Here is a 15,075-nt window from a genome sequence, read left to right as displayed (position 1 = left end):
AGCTTCCTCTTCTATCTTATCTCTCTATTGTTGTGTCACATGTTGTATAATTGCCCTTTATGAACCTTTTATTTCATAATGCATCCATGTATCGAGGCAGATTCTAACCCATCTGCCTCGACTGGAAAGCGCTTTGGGTCAACTCCTGTCCTGTTGTAGATGTCCACATTTGGCATCTGCACTTATATTTCCCTGATTCCAACCTCGAGCTCCAGCCAAAAGCCAGCCAGGCGCCGCACAGCAACACACACACACACACACACACACACACACACACACACAACCCCGCTGGTCTGAAGCCAACTTCCAGCACTCCCTGTTTGTGCCAGCCCTGTCATCGCCGCTCCAAAACACGGCGCTTGATAACGCCGGAGAGAGACAGAGGGGGCCGCTGCCAACACGGTATCTGATCTAGCTATCCTTCATGCTATTAAACCACAGTGATCGTCTTATGTAGGAACCTGGCACGGGTGTTAGAGGGAAGGTGGGGGAGGCCATGTAAGTCATTGGTTTATTTGATTAGGCTCCACCCATCACAGATGCTTCATTGATTTAGTCCTGCAGCACCTCCAGAAGACTCAGCAGTGATTTGTATTATTTCACTTGATAATCTGTGACACTTTCACACACGCTTTTTAAGGCACGAGAAAACCTTTGAGCAACGTTCAAGAACAGTTTTAGACAACCTTTAATATTTGATTTAGTTTAGTTAAACATATATAATGTCAAAGGTCAACAAACAGATGCTCCTAGTGCAGACAGAGATCATTCAGACACACAAATAGGTTTCTAGACATACTGAGCATGAACTGGAGTATTCCTCTCATATCCCCAGAAACAACAGAAAGGAGTCAACCACACTCTACAGATGTCACCGTCCCGTTTCATTAAGAGCTCATCTCACGGTTTGACGCTTTAAAATGCAGCCTGATAGAATTTAATCCATCTAATCTGTCTCAAGAAATACGAGTGAGACCACTAACCCTGATGGCTGGACTGGACTGCAAACTCAGTACTGACCCTATGCTGCAGCTCATCCTCGTTGCTGTTTTCCGGACGTCTTCCTGCCTTGATCTACACGTGACCTTGATTTTTTTGTTGCTCTCATTACTTCGACGCTATCGCTGCAACTTCCCCCAGCGTCATTAAAGTTTAATCTCATCGATGTTTGTGTACATTCCTGAATGTCGGACTGCAGACACACAGATGTTTGTGTTGCTGATGTTGAGCTGCATTTTCAGTTTGACTGTACAAATACAGATAATGTGATTGACTCTAATTCCTGGCTCTGACTCCCTCTCTATTATGAACACAATGTACCTTCTTAAAGGGCGAATGATGCTAATCACATCAGTGTGTGTGTGTGTGTGTGTGTGTGTGTTTGTGTGTGTGCGTGCAGCAGATGAACGGTGAGTGATGCCTGGTTCACCTCCTCCCGACCGAAAGGAGAGAGGACGAAGCATGACTGACGTTTGGGAAGCCATTCTATCTATCTATCTATCTATCTATCTATCTATCTATCTATCTATCTATCTATCTATCCATCCATCCATCCATCCCTCTCTCTCTCTCTCTCTCTCTCTCTCTCTCTCTCTCTCTCTCTCTCTATCTATCTATCCATCCATCCATCCATCCATCCCTCTCTCTCTCTCTCTTTCTCTATCTATCTATCTATCTATCTATCCATCCATCCATCCATCTCTCTCTCTCTCTCTCTCTGTCTCTCTGTCTCTCTCTCTGTCTCTCTCTCTCTCTATCTATCTATCTATCTATCTATCTATCTATCTATCTATCCATCGGGCTCTTAAAATCTGTCTGTTTCCATCAGTTCATCATTCATGGAATGATGGGTGGGTTCATGTTGGGTGAAAGGGCTGAACACCCACCCACACACACACACACACACACACACACACACACACACACACACACACACACACACACACACACACACACACACTCACAGAGGTTGAAGCAGAGCGAGGCTGACAGCTTTACAGCCTGACTAGTGTACAAACAGCGTCCTGAAGCACTGGCGACCTCGACAGTTGTTTTTTCTTCTTCTTCTTCTTCTTAAAAGGAGGACCACATTTCCCATCAGCCCCATTGATTCTTTTCTCTACAACCCCGAAGAGGAAAAACATGTTTACACTAAAAGTGATGTATCAGCTGCATGTAACACCAGAAACAACACCAGTTAATGCTACCAGAGTGGCTTTAGAGAAGAGAAGGTGGTGAAGGAATGCTGCCTCTGTGTGCTTAAAAAAACAATAAATAATTTAGTTGTTTACAAGAAAGACGGTCTTCTGTGGGCGGAAATTACAAACCCTTTACTGGATTGATTATTTTATTAGTTAATTAGTTTTTTTGGTGTTGTGCTGAAGGAGAAACATCAATAATATTTCTGCATAAGTGACCATAAGTCTGAGCTGAAGATAGTAAACAAACACATCTTCAGTGTCAGAAAGTTGTGCATTTGATTTTTTTTTTAATGTTTTTTGTTGTTAAAATGTCAACAAGTGGGTTATAATCTGAATATCTTCTGTTGATTTCTGTTTGATTTCCCTGGAGTCACCAGGGTTGAGGACAGATTTTTTAAAAAGGGGGTTTGGAGGGTTTGGAGGTCTGACATGGTGACCCCAGTTTGTCCCCCGTCTCGAGGTGAGGTCCGGCTCCCACACGATGAACTCTGCGACAGACGCTGCTGGGAAAGCTCGCGTCAGAGAGCAGGGGATTGGCCCGCGGTGACGTAATGCACCTGATGAATGCATCCGGCTCCTCCTCCTCCTCTTCCTCCTCTTCCTCCTCGTCCAGGCAACCGGCCAGGCAGCATGAGCTCATATGTCCTTGGGAGGAAGAAAAAAAAAAAAAAGGATGAGGGGTGTGTGTGTGTGTGTGTGTGTGTGTGTGTGTGTGTGTGTGGTGGGCATCTTTCATTCTTAAGTAGCCTCTTGACAAATGAAATGGGACTGAGACACTTTTGTCATCACACTTCACAGAATGAGAGCGTTGCTCTGTACGGCTGCATTTTACATTTGTGTGGTCAGTGAGACTCCTGTAGATGAAACAGAAGTAAAGATGCAACTCCTGCAGCATCTGTTGTGATCAATACATACTGAAGACAATGAAGCATTTCAGCCAAATACAACAAAGCATCTCTTATTATTATTTCTTTAAATAATCTTGTTCAAAACAAGCTGCTTTTATCAGTTCAGTTTTTTTTATTTTATCTGCATTGGGAGGCAAACAGTTTGCACAATGCACAACGGGTCAATCAGTCTATTAATAAATGATGACACACATAATTCAGTTTAAATCAAAAGTGGGAAAATGTCTTTCTTAATTTGTAGAAAATCCCTGAACGAGTGAAAGCACCCTGCAGAAAAGAGGAACCCTCTCTCTTTCCAAACATTCCTCATCCTCATTTAAATACTTGTTGACCTCGATAATAGAGAGATATTGAAAGATGAATTAATAATGTTTTCTCCGCCATTATCTAGTTTGATCAAATCCCAAAAAGGAGTCTTGTTAATACAACACTGCCCGGCTATTAATCTGCCCAAACACCATCTTGGTAATACATTCTTTAAGCTAATATAATCAGTTATCCATCTGAATGTGAGTCATGGCACTATATCTTGTTAAACACTGACCCCTGGTGGCAGAATAATGAAACTACAGAAAATGAAAATAAATACATATTTCAGCTCAAACACATCCACTATAGCGTCATACACAACACAAAGCACATACATAACTGTTTATACTAATACAATAACAGCGTGAGTTCAGTTTGTCTTGATTTATTTAGCATTAAATACAGAAAATGTCAAAACAATGCACCGCTCTCAAACGGTGGAGAAAACCAGTGTGGTGAAATGCTGCCATCTAGTGGCCAAATGTAATATGACAGCGAGTTAACTGTTGATGAATATGAGCTCAACTAACGCTGGAAAGCTGAAGAACTAGGGTGAAAAATACTTATATTATGGAAAGAAAATATACAAATAAAAGTCACATTATAAGACACTAACACTGATCAGTCATTGGTCCTTATTACATCTAGCTTTATCTCAATTAATGAGCCACAAACTTCCCTAATTCAATTTGTACACATGAAGGCATGAGCAACCATAATCCAAAGTATATTTTAATGCTAATGCTTGTACTATTACGAGTATTTGTAACAGTATTTCCACAGTGTGGTATAGCTAGATCTGAGTACTTCTTAAGTATCCAACAACACAATTATACAGGAAGTCAGTATTAGAAAAAGTACGGTGTGGAAATACATTGTTGTGCTGTAAGTAAAAAAAACAGTTGTAAAAGTACAAATGTATTAGCATCAAAATGTACTTAAATTACCAAACAATGCAGAATAACATACATTTCATAATTGTATAGAAGGATGAGCTTTAATTGACTTTATATACTGTTCGGTAGTTTAATAATTTATCATAATAATTTAGTACAAGTACAAGTACCTCAAAGTTATACTTACAGTACTTGAGCGTGTATTCTTTCTTAGTTGTCCTCCTCTGCAGGCGTTCAGATTTCTTTTTATTGAACAGTGCAGTAAACTCAACGTTTGTCACGTGACCGTCAGTCACACCTGGTCCTACTTGGCGGCAATTAGCGTCTGAGTGACGTCATTAACGTAGCCGATAGTTTAACGTATCTGAATTCATTTTTTTTTTAACGTTTTCCATCAACACTTCTCGTGGAAGAAGAGTTTTGTTATCGAGACAGACACGACCCGGAGACTCGTGAGTTGTTTGTTTCCATATTAAATGATATTTGTGTTCATTAATAGTTATTTAGTCAGTTACTTAGTTGCAAAGTCGACGAACGTCACGCGAACATACATGTAGCATTTTACCGTCGAGTTGGAGCTAATGCTAACTATTTTAAACAGCTAACTTTGAGTGGTTTATGCCATTAAACATGTGTATTTTCTAAGCTTTATGTTTTGTGTGTGGAATATGAATGTGCGAAGTAAGTTTTCTGATGAATACACCATTTTTAGAGGTAGAATAAAATGTAGAAAGTACCTCAAAACTGTTCTCAAGTACAGCACTGGAGTCATTTTACTTACTTTACACCACTGCAGTCAGGATGAAGTTTGACCTGTAAAAAAATATATATCTATATATATTTTAGTCATTTTTTAAATTTTATTTGTATTTTTATTTGAAATTAAAAAATAATTTCTTTCATGTCATCTGGAATAAATAGTGTAAATATACATTACATAGAATTGTTTAAGGGAGTCGATACAGATAGGTAGATTTCTCTGACTTAGAAATAATTATCATTCATATTTGTGCCTTTTTTAAATATAAAGATACCCAATTCTTCACTTCAATCTGAGGAAAGTTAGCATAAAGATATAAAATATCATCCTAATGAATGACTTGTTTGTCTTTCCCTGTAGTTTTCTTCATGTTCTTCCATGTATGACCTAATTTAACATGGATGTGCTCTCAGTACTGTTATCTTTGTGCCTTCAGCTGTTGGATATTTGGGCTCCTTTTGTAGCTGAACACAGAGATATCTTGTGTATGCCGGTGATTGATGGGATGTGGAGGAGATTAATTGAGCGTCTCATATGGAGGTTGATCTCTCTCTCTCTCTCTCTCTCTCTCTCTCTCTCTCTCTCTCTCTCTCTTTTCTTTACTGCAGTTTTACCGTTACACTTTGTTAGAAAATATGTTTCGTCTTGAATTCTGGAAGAAAACCGAAAAAGATTTCTCCAGGACTTGGAGGTACCACGGGTGAGTACTGACGTACGACGGGTCCTTCTGAGGGCGAAGCACTCCTCTCATGTGAAAACAAAGTGAAACCACAAATGCAATAAGATTTTCAGAAGAGTAATCGTATCAGATTACAGTTCAGCATTTGTAGAATTGTGTGAATGTTTTGAACATTAACTTCCTTTTACCTAGAGTGAGATTCCCATCGTCTGCTCTTTATTCTTTAATGTCACTGATGAAGTCTCTATCTGGTTAGTCTGGGGAAACCCGCGCTAAGTGAGATGTCGGATTTGAGCGCCACATTATACGTGTAATAACAGTTTAAGGATACAATCCATCACTGCTGTCCTGTGTCACATCAGCCAGTGGAGGAAGGAGAAGAGAAAAGAAGTTGATCCGCCTCTCTGGGTCATCGTTCTTCAGCGTAATAGATGACAAATAATTGGTCATTCATCAATAGCAATAGATGAGAGCTGAAATGATTTATTGCCTTTTTACAAAAAAAAAAAAAATGGGCCCGGCCCTGCAATGATGATGGAGCTCTGTGGTCAGTGAAGAGGAAAGGAGGGAAGGAAAGGAGGGAAGTAGATTCAAGAGAAGAGGGAAGGAAGGGATTGAGGAAAGGGGGGAAAAAGTGAAGAAAATGAGGGAACAGGAAGAGTTTAGAGGTACGCTGTCTTAACTGACCTCATTCTCCCATTTTTTTTTTTAATGACCACAAACATCCTATCGACTCACATCTGTCTCAAAATGCAGTCTTTGTTTTATTAACACATGGAAAACAGTCGCTGCATTGAGGATATTTCAACCTTTTCCCAATAAACGGTCACAAAGTGCATGCACAGGAAACGGTGAGGCAGGTTGCTGCAACACGTTCAAGTAAAGTTGACGAGTTAATTATAGAAAAGTTGACTTTTTTTTTTTTTTTTTTCTGCACACCTTGCTTGTAATTCTATTCCATTTTCACGTCTTGAACTGGTAGAAGTCTTTTGAGCGGCGGGCGGTCACCAGCTCCGTTACACCTCTTCCACTTGTTTAGTTCCGGCTGCCATTGACCACCTTTCACCTCCATGATGGATCGCCCCGACCTGAGAATCCTGCACAGTTGCAGGATGCGAGCGCACCGCAATCCTCCGTATCGATCGCTCCAGTGAAACACGGCTCGCGCGCTTGATTGCCGCCTTGCTGTGATCCCGACAGAGGCCTCTCCGTCTTCTGCAACCAGAGCTCGTCCTGCAGGAGGTTCTCTATGGTTCTCCAAAGCAGACATCATGCATTCTCAATCTTAAATCCATTTGGGCCTGCTGACAATTTAGATTTCCTCACAAATATGAAGAAATCGGTCAAACCAAAAGTTTCTTATTATACTATATTTTATTCTTGGGCACATGGGACTACTTTTGTCTGCAATATATTTTAAGAAAAGACTAAATATACTATCAGAAAATGGCAGACTTGAACTGTGGGAAGGGGCGCATGACGTGCTGCAACCGCTCGGCCACGACGTCGCTCTGAATGTCTGGTAGCTTTCAGAAGATTGTGAGAGTCGTCTGCAATCGGTCTGCCGCCAAACTGTGCTTTTTGGATGCATCGTGCAGCAGATGACAACTGGGACTCTTTCATCGAAAGAGTGTTAATAGGATAAATCGGTTTGGAACTTTGTAGAAACTAAATGAACGTTTTCATCCACAGGATTTGGGGCTGCGTGGCTGCTGATGGACGGACGGACGTGGTGGATGGAGACTTCCTGGCGTGAGGATCAATCGTGAGTAACGTGTGAGTAACATGTGAGTAACATGTGAGTAACATGTGAGTAACGTGACAGTCCAGGTCTGTGCTAATAAAACCTGAATTTCTTACTTTGCCTGGTTGAAGATGTAAATCGTATCGATGGCAAATCCAAATAATCCTGTTAATGATCGGAACGACTTTCCTTCTGTTTCATTTGTTTACTGTGGTTTGTCACAAAACTAAATACCAGGTGAATATGCATAATGCATGAGATGTTTAGAAATATTTAAAATTAAAAAAGCAGGAGATGAGGTGCACAAAACGTCCTTGCTGTCGCCAGATGATTTTCTAATTTCTTCTTCTTTTATTTTTGTATATTTTCTTTGTGTGTACGTGCTTTTATTTTGTATACATTTAAAATAGAAAAAGATGTAGCCACTTGACCAAACAGTCAGACGTCCTGTACGGTTTGACACCTGACTGGATGTATTTCCTTCCTTCTAAGAGTCGGAGACACATTTCTTTTGGCTGTTAATGTCAAAGCACTTAATAAAGGACGCCTCAGTCCGCCTCACAGCAGCTACTTCATCTGAGCGGAGCGCTCGGCCGGTTATCAGAAGTCGTAATCTCTGTGTTCATCTGGCCGGCGGCCGAGCTGGCGTGTCTTCAGTCGCCGAAAAACAAAACTGGATCCGCCGACCTGCCAAAGCGCCGTCCCGATCGATAGATCCAGTTACAGTAAAGAGGCCGTTTATCTCGCGTCGGGGAGGAATCGCTCGCTCTGTCACTCTCTCGTTGCATTCTGGGAGAGCTGACGGACACTGGGAGCTCTGTGGTGGACGGCTGCTGGTTGTCTACTGTAGGTAGAGGGTCCAGCTGTCAGGATGAGTGATGGAGGATTGTTTTACCGCCACGGCGAGAGAAATCTGAGAGGTTTCACTTGCCGCCTTTCCTTGCCTCTGTCTTTTTGCCCTCGTTTCACCTCCTTCATCCACTTCAGTGTACACTTCCTTCTTCCTGTACTTTGAATCTTTAATATCTTTCCTTTTCTTCATTGATTCATCTTCATTTCCTTTCATTCTTCCTTTCCTATTCCGTCTTGTCCAATTCTTAAAGCTTGCTTTCTTCCCATTCAAGCTTTCCTTTTTGCCTTCCTTACTCCCTCTCTCCTTTACCTTTTTTAAAATTCATGTTAATCATCCTTTTTTCTTTTGATCAATTGTCGTCTTTCGTTCCTCTTAAAATGTCCCTTCGTCTGCCACCTTCATGTATTTATTCATAAGTCAGAATAAATCTTATTATTTCAATAGTCTGGCGAATTGTCAAAAATATACTTACAATATAAATCACTCTAACTGTCCCTTGAATTTAACTTCCTTTTACTTTTTATACTTGTATGGAATAAAGCTTCATGAAGAGTGCAGTCGCTCTGGAAAAAGTTTAAATATCAGAACATAGATGCAGATCTATACGAGACGTTTCTGTTTCCTCCACCTTCATGTACCACTACAAGCGTCTTCATGGGCAGTTTCCTCTCCTCCCACCCTTCTTTCCTGACTCCTCCCCTCCTCTGTCCTTGCCTCCTCTGCCCTCGGTGTCATCTGGACTTCCTTGCAGATCACGGTCTCCTCTCTTCTGCTTCTCTGACTTCTGTAATTCTGTTCACTCTCCCCTTCCTGAGTAATTGAAGTAATTTCCCACCTTGGCTATGATGAATGTGTCCCACGCTCCCGCCATGCCCTTCTACTTTAGCCGGCCTAATTAAAGAAAACATTCCATGATTGCCTATTTTTCCTCGAGCGTGACAACCTATTATTCTCCCCAGCACCTGATTAGAGAGTTATTATGCTTAGATTTAGATTGATTTAACCGGGCAGCCTAATAAAAGACTACTTGGGGTTTGATTTAAAGTGGGGGAATTGCAGGTTTTGGAGCCAGTCACGGTGTGTAATTGTTATTACTGGTTCATGATATGAGCCGAGTCGCGGCGAGGGGAGTTCTCGAAATTGAATTAGAAAATTAGAAGGTCACTCGGCGTACAACAGGTGACATTTTGGGACATTCTTGCCACGATGGAGCTGTCAGGAGGAGGGACGCTCGGCCACAGATTTGTCCGCAATGATAAATCGCATCCATCACAGCCTGCAGAAACTGACATATTTCTATCAAAGCAAGATTAATCTCTCCATCAACTGCAGCACCGCGGCTCATAATAATCCCAGAGAATTGGATGCAAAATGGGTAAATTGACTGGTGTTTGTGTTTGTGGGTTGATGCTGTCGCTCAATAAAAGCCAAATGGGAGGATACAGTCGCATAACCAAGCTGCTCGAGTGTTGGATGGCATCTTTTAATTGTGTATGATTGCTTGGCCATGTGAGTTAATAGTTGATTTGATTAGATTTGAACAGATAATAGTTTAGTGTTTCAGAAGACAAATCATTATTTTTCGACTGCTGCTCTCCTTGAGAAGACATTTGTCCCTCTGCTACTGGTCATGCAGCGCTCGGCTACACCTCAGCACTTGTAAAGTTTTCATCTCAAAGGTTCACTGCAGCAGCTTTAAAGCACCTTTTTAAAAGTACCTCCAGAAACACGACCCTAAAACCAGCTTTTCTCCTGTGAATTCAAAAAGTGACATTTTTGAGAACCGGCGCTGAACAAAGTTGGTTGCTACCTGCTGTGACTGACATTTGTTTTGGACAAAAAGCTGAATAATGGCTGGTCCTCTCCGTGGCCTCGCTCACATCTAGTTAGCATAACTGCACTTATTGACGCGGCTGAGCAGCATTTTGATAAATGGCACGATTAGAGGTAAAATGAACAATTTGACTCGGGCCACGCCGCGAAAGCACAGAGGCTTTACACTCGCTGTCAGAGGGGAGGATCAAGTCCATCCTTCATGTCTGGAATCCAGCAGTGTCACGGGGAGCTCTGTGCACGTCGCCTGTGACATGTATTCACTGTTGGGATTATTGGCAGTCACTTCTTCACTGTCACGGTGAGTAATGGCCACGTACTGCAGTGCAGCCTATAACTGCACGTGGAGATTGATATGTGAGAAGACTGATGGCTGGATGCATCGCTATACTGTAGGTGAATGAATAGATATTTTAAATGGATTAAGTGTGTTTAGAAATGGATGAACGCTACGGGAATTGCATCAAACAAATCCATCGATTTGGTTTTTGAGTTATTGCGTCATCCCGATGGAGCAGGCGGGTCAGGGGTCGGACGAACGGTACATCGCTTCGTCGTGCTCCACATGTCTGTGCTGCACAGAAGATGAGATGTAGATTTGATTTAATAAATGCACATTGTTAGAAGTGTATGAAATATGTTGCAGTCACAGGTAAGGCATCACTTTCAGCAATAGGGTGATCATAGTGCATTACTTCTGAGAGAGGCTGCAAAACCATGAGGCCCTCCCAAGGTGAACCTTAATTATGTAAATGAATAGTTAATAATGTTAATTAACTCGAAGCAATCAGTTGAATCCAGTGGAGTTTAAAAAGATTTCCAACAATATCGCACACCCAAAGTACCAATAATTCTTGAGTTTTACTTGAATAAATACTTTACAACTATTATAAAGAATAATACAAATCATCAGAAGTGAGAGGTTTCTTCATTCACCTTCTTTTAGGTGCTTCAGCTCAACCAGCCGCCTTTTCGTCCCTCTATTATCCTCAATAGATTTCTCTTTAGCTGACCTACATTTATTTGTTCACATTGTGCAAAGCTTCTGTAATCTGTACTTCTTTGTCCTTGTGGTTTTTGGCAGCTTTAAGTCTCCTTGATCTTTCTACGGATTTAAGAACTCCACCTGACAACTTGAGTCTGTGGTTTTGTTTTTTTGTGGCTTCCAGTTTTTTTTTTCAGATTTTCGATGCTCATTTTTAAGCATAACCGAAGTTGCACAATAAAGAGCCAAATAATAAAGTGTAAAAGAGCCAATCGGATGCAAGCTGCAGACACAATCTAGTGAACTTTCCCCCCCCCTCTTCATTTTAAAGTTATGTATTTAAAATGTTAGTCCACTCAACCTTGCCAGCACAGCGCCTTTCTCCTGTGTGAAGTCATGTTGACGTTAAAGCTTTAGACTTAACTCTGCACGTCTGTCTGTGTGGTTAATTCACTCCCATGAGCATGAATTTAAATAAGTGATGATACTGAATTACTGACCAGCACCAATATCATGCCTCTTTTCACGGTCATGCATGTTGGTCCCGCCTCGCCGTCTGTGGGTCTGTAGTTGCATGTGAGGCTCGGGTTGCCAGTTATGTGAAAGACCCGTTCATGTCCCCCCCCCCCCCCCCCCACAGTTTATTTGTTACATTGGTTATTAAAGCTGTCTGCCGCCTGGCAACAGAATGAATGGGAATAAAATTGTGCGCAGATAGATCCTCTATTTGTCCAGTCAAGCAGCAAATATAGACCTGAAGTGGTACAGCATGAGTGGAGTGAGATATGGAGGGAAGGAGGGAGGATGGTACTGTAGGGAATATGAGATGAGAAGAGAGGGAAAATAGAGGAGGAACGAGGAGAAAGCAAAGAGCAAGAAAATGAAGAGATGAAGAGCATCGAGGGAGAGCACATTTCATACACCGAGGCAGTTCACTGTGCTTTACATTATGCATTAAAACACAGAGGAAATGCAGCTTTAGACATAGAAACTCAACTAAATGTAAAAGAAATGAAACTTATATAAATACAAGTTGGATTGAAATGTGAGTGCTGAGGGTTTAACCTGGATTTAAAGTTAGTCCAGGCAAATGCTTCAGATCTGTTTAGTTTAGGTTTAGTTTGCAGAAGCACGAAGAGGAGGGAGAGAAGAATGAGAACAAATGAAATGGTATAGAGGGAGGAGTAGATGTTGCATCAAAAAAACAATCATCATATATGCATGATGTTTATTAAGTCTTGGATAAATGAGATGTTGCAGCAGCCGGCTGGACGATAACGCTAAACATTAAAAATAAAGAGATGATTTCTTTAAAGGATTAATAGTACTCTGAAGTCATTGATGATCACTCACTGAAGACTTCATTATTCCAATTAATGGGCCCCTCTGCTACTTGACCCGACCGTCAAAATTAGTGGCAAGGAACCTTTAAGTCAGATGGATGAACTGCCACAGCCTCGCCGGCTAATTGGCAGCCACAATCAAGAGGGAATATGTATCAGGAGCAGAAGAAGAGGCTGAATATATTAGCAGAATAAGAGAAGAAGAAGAAGAAAAATGAGGCTTCACGCAACATGGCAGCGCCAACTGTCTGGATGTCAGTGGTGGGGAGAAATGGTGATTGGGGGGGAGAGATGGAAGAAAGAATTATTAATAAATCAGAGTGAGCAAAGCTAATGTTTTCTAGGGGTTGATCAGAGTTTTGAGTATCGAATACGTCTCAGAGTTCGAGAGTCATTTTGTTAAAACTGCACTTTTGTTGTACGTAAGAAAAAAAGATGAACTATCGTAGAAATCAAATAAGGGAACGAGAGCTGCGCTGTACTATAAGAAGAAGAAGAAGGGAAAAAGAAAATGTTTTGGCATGAAACTGGTCAACAAAGATGTGGGCATCGTCGGTCCACAAACACAGGTGTCTGTTATTTCTGGATTCCTTCCTCATGCATACATACGAGCTTCTGAATGTCGGACGGGGGGGGGAGAGATGAAAAGGGCCCAGGTGAGTCGTGCTGCGTGCGGACGCAAGCTTGTTTCCCACTAAAGCCAACGTAACCGATGGCCTCTCCGTGTCCTCTCATCGATTTCTCTCTTTCAGGGTTATAGGAGGCAAGAAAGAGGGATGAAAAATAAATAAACGGTGACGCACTCTCCTACCCATGCATCAGACAAGTGGGGCATAAAATAGTCCGTTTGGATGGGTGATCATGAACTGGCAGCAACGGGGAAGTTTACCAGAGCTAAATGGATGCCCAGACTCCACTCTTTATCTGCCTCCCACCTCGCGTTACGGCCGTAATTTATGGTAATAATATCCCTTGAAATGGTGGCGGGTAAAGAAGCGGAGGAGAAATGGGCCTCGTCGCAGCATGTTTACGTTGCCTTTATGATTGAGGAAAAACGGTACTTCCAGCGCTGTAGGGGGGACGTGGATCACCTCGGGCTGATGGGAAAAGGTGATTCATCCGAGGTTGCTCAGTTTCACTGAGCTTTAGCCTTCATTAGAGGCATTGCTCAAGTAAATCCCAATGCTTAGAAGCCCCGTTTGCTGTCTTCTCATTCTTGTGTACCATGTTTGTTTGCTAGTAGCATCTAGTAGCCTTTGTCCATTAAAAAAAAAAAAAAAAAATCATTTGTGTTTCATAAAGTTGGTGTCCATGTTTGTATACGGGGTCTGTAAAGGCTTCAGCTGCATGCATTCTTCTATAGAAACAGTCCGCAGTGTTAAAAGTGCAGCAGGTGATGATTCACATCTCACCAGATGCTGTGAGCTGATGCAACATGTCGGTTTATTTTGATGTGAGCAGCCCACTCGATGCACACCTCTCCTGACTCCTTCAACTATAAATACATGTTCTGTAGCAGCAGGTCCTACTCTTCATGTTGTGTTTCGACCATTTCAGCTGCAATTTTCTCACTGAATATTTCCTCAGTATTTTTTTTTCTCATTTTCTGTCCGTGTCCAAATTGTGATACTAATATATTTATATCTGGGAAAACTGTTTACTGATGCACAATTTTTTTTGAAGATTGATGTATCATTTCTTGCACCGTGGCATATCTTCGTGAACTTGTGGATCCTTAAAGATAAAGTTCTGTTTGTTTAAAGTTCCACTGAACAAGATGTTTTGTCTTTTTTGGAGGTTAAAGATTTTGTTGTTAATATTTCTTAACCGTGACGATTCAATGGACTTTGTGGGAAGCAGGGTTATGGTAACTAATCATTAACCAAAAACTAGTTAATTATGTGACTCCCAAAAATGGCCTTTTTAACAAAAGAGTGTTTGAGGATCCGGCACATGGAGTCTCTGCCGTCTCCTCTCCACCGTGGCCCTATAACTGGTGACAGAGAGCTAGTTAAGATCATTTACATCCTGGCCATCAAGAGTTTGAGATGGCTCATTAGCCCCTAGCGTGTAGATAAAGCTCCAAATTGACAAGCGCAGAGTATGGGCTGCTCCTTCAATTTGGGGAGAACAGGGGGAGGAGGAGCCGCAGCCCAGTGGATTGATGGTCCTACGTCGTCTGTGGCTCTGCCTGGTTTTTCCTCTGCCAGGCGGTTACCACCGTCCAACTCGACCGCTTTCAAACAGAAGGCCAACTGTAACGACTCCATTAGCATGGTGATTAATGAGGTTGTCAAGAAAGTAACTCCTACACCGGTGCCTCCCCCTCTTTTATTTTTATTTAACCCACAGCCACTTTTTTTAAAAAACCTTCTCCCAACATTTTCCATCAAACTAATTTATTCTAATTATGCACACGCCGCCTACCTCTGTGCTGCGCTCCCCCTACCCCGTTCTCCTTAAACCTTTTGGTGCAGATTAACGTAACAAAAAGTCTATTAATTAATGTTTTTGTGGCTTTTAATTTCTGGCAAGGATGCCGTCTTGATGCAGCTGCCTGTCGA

The 15,075-nt window shown here is 41.7% G+C and overlaps 1 long non-coding RNA gene across 1 annotated transcript; it reads left to right on the top strand.

Annotated features, from left to right (window-relative positions):
* Positions 1-4,678: 4,678 nt before the first annotated feature.
* On the top strand, positions 4,679-7,528 carry LOC137879092 (uncharacterized). Its single transcript, XR_011103705.1, has 3 exons — positions 4,679-4,766; positions 5,683-5,774; positions 7,446-7,528. It is a non-coding gene; the product is annotated as an uncharacterized lncRNA (long non-coding RNA).
* The last annotated feature ends 7,547 nt before the right edge of the window (positions 7,529-15,075 follow it).

The sequence above is a fragment of the Cebidichthys violaceus genome, unplaced genomic scaffold, assembly GCF_023349555.1.
Source record: "Cebidichthys violaceus isolate CVI_PGR_0920_01 unplaced genomic scaffold, fCebVio1.0.p SCAF_24, whole genome shotgun sequence".
NCBI lineage: Eukaryota > Metazoa > Chordata > Actinopteri > Perciformes > Stichaeidae > Cebidichthys > Cebidichthys violaceus.
The sequence above is the reverse complement of the archived record's forward strand: the minus strand, read 5'-3'. Positions and strand labels throughout refer to the sequence as shown.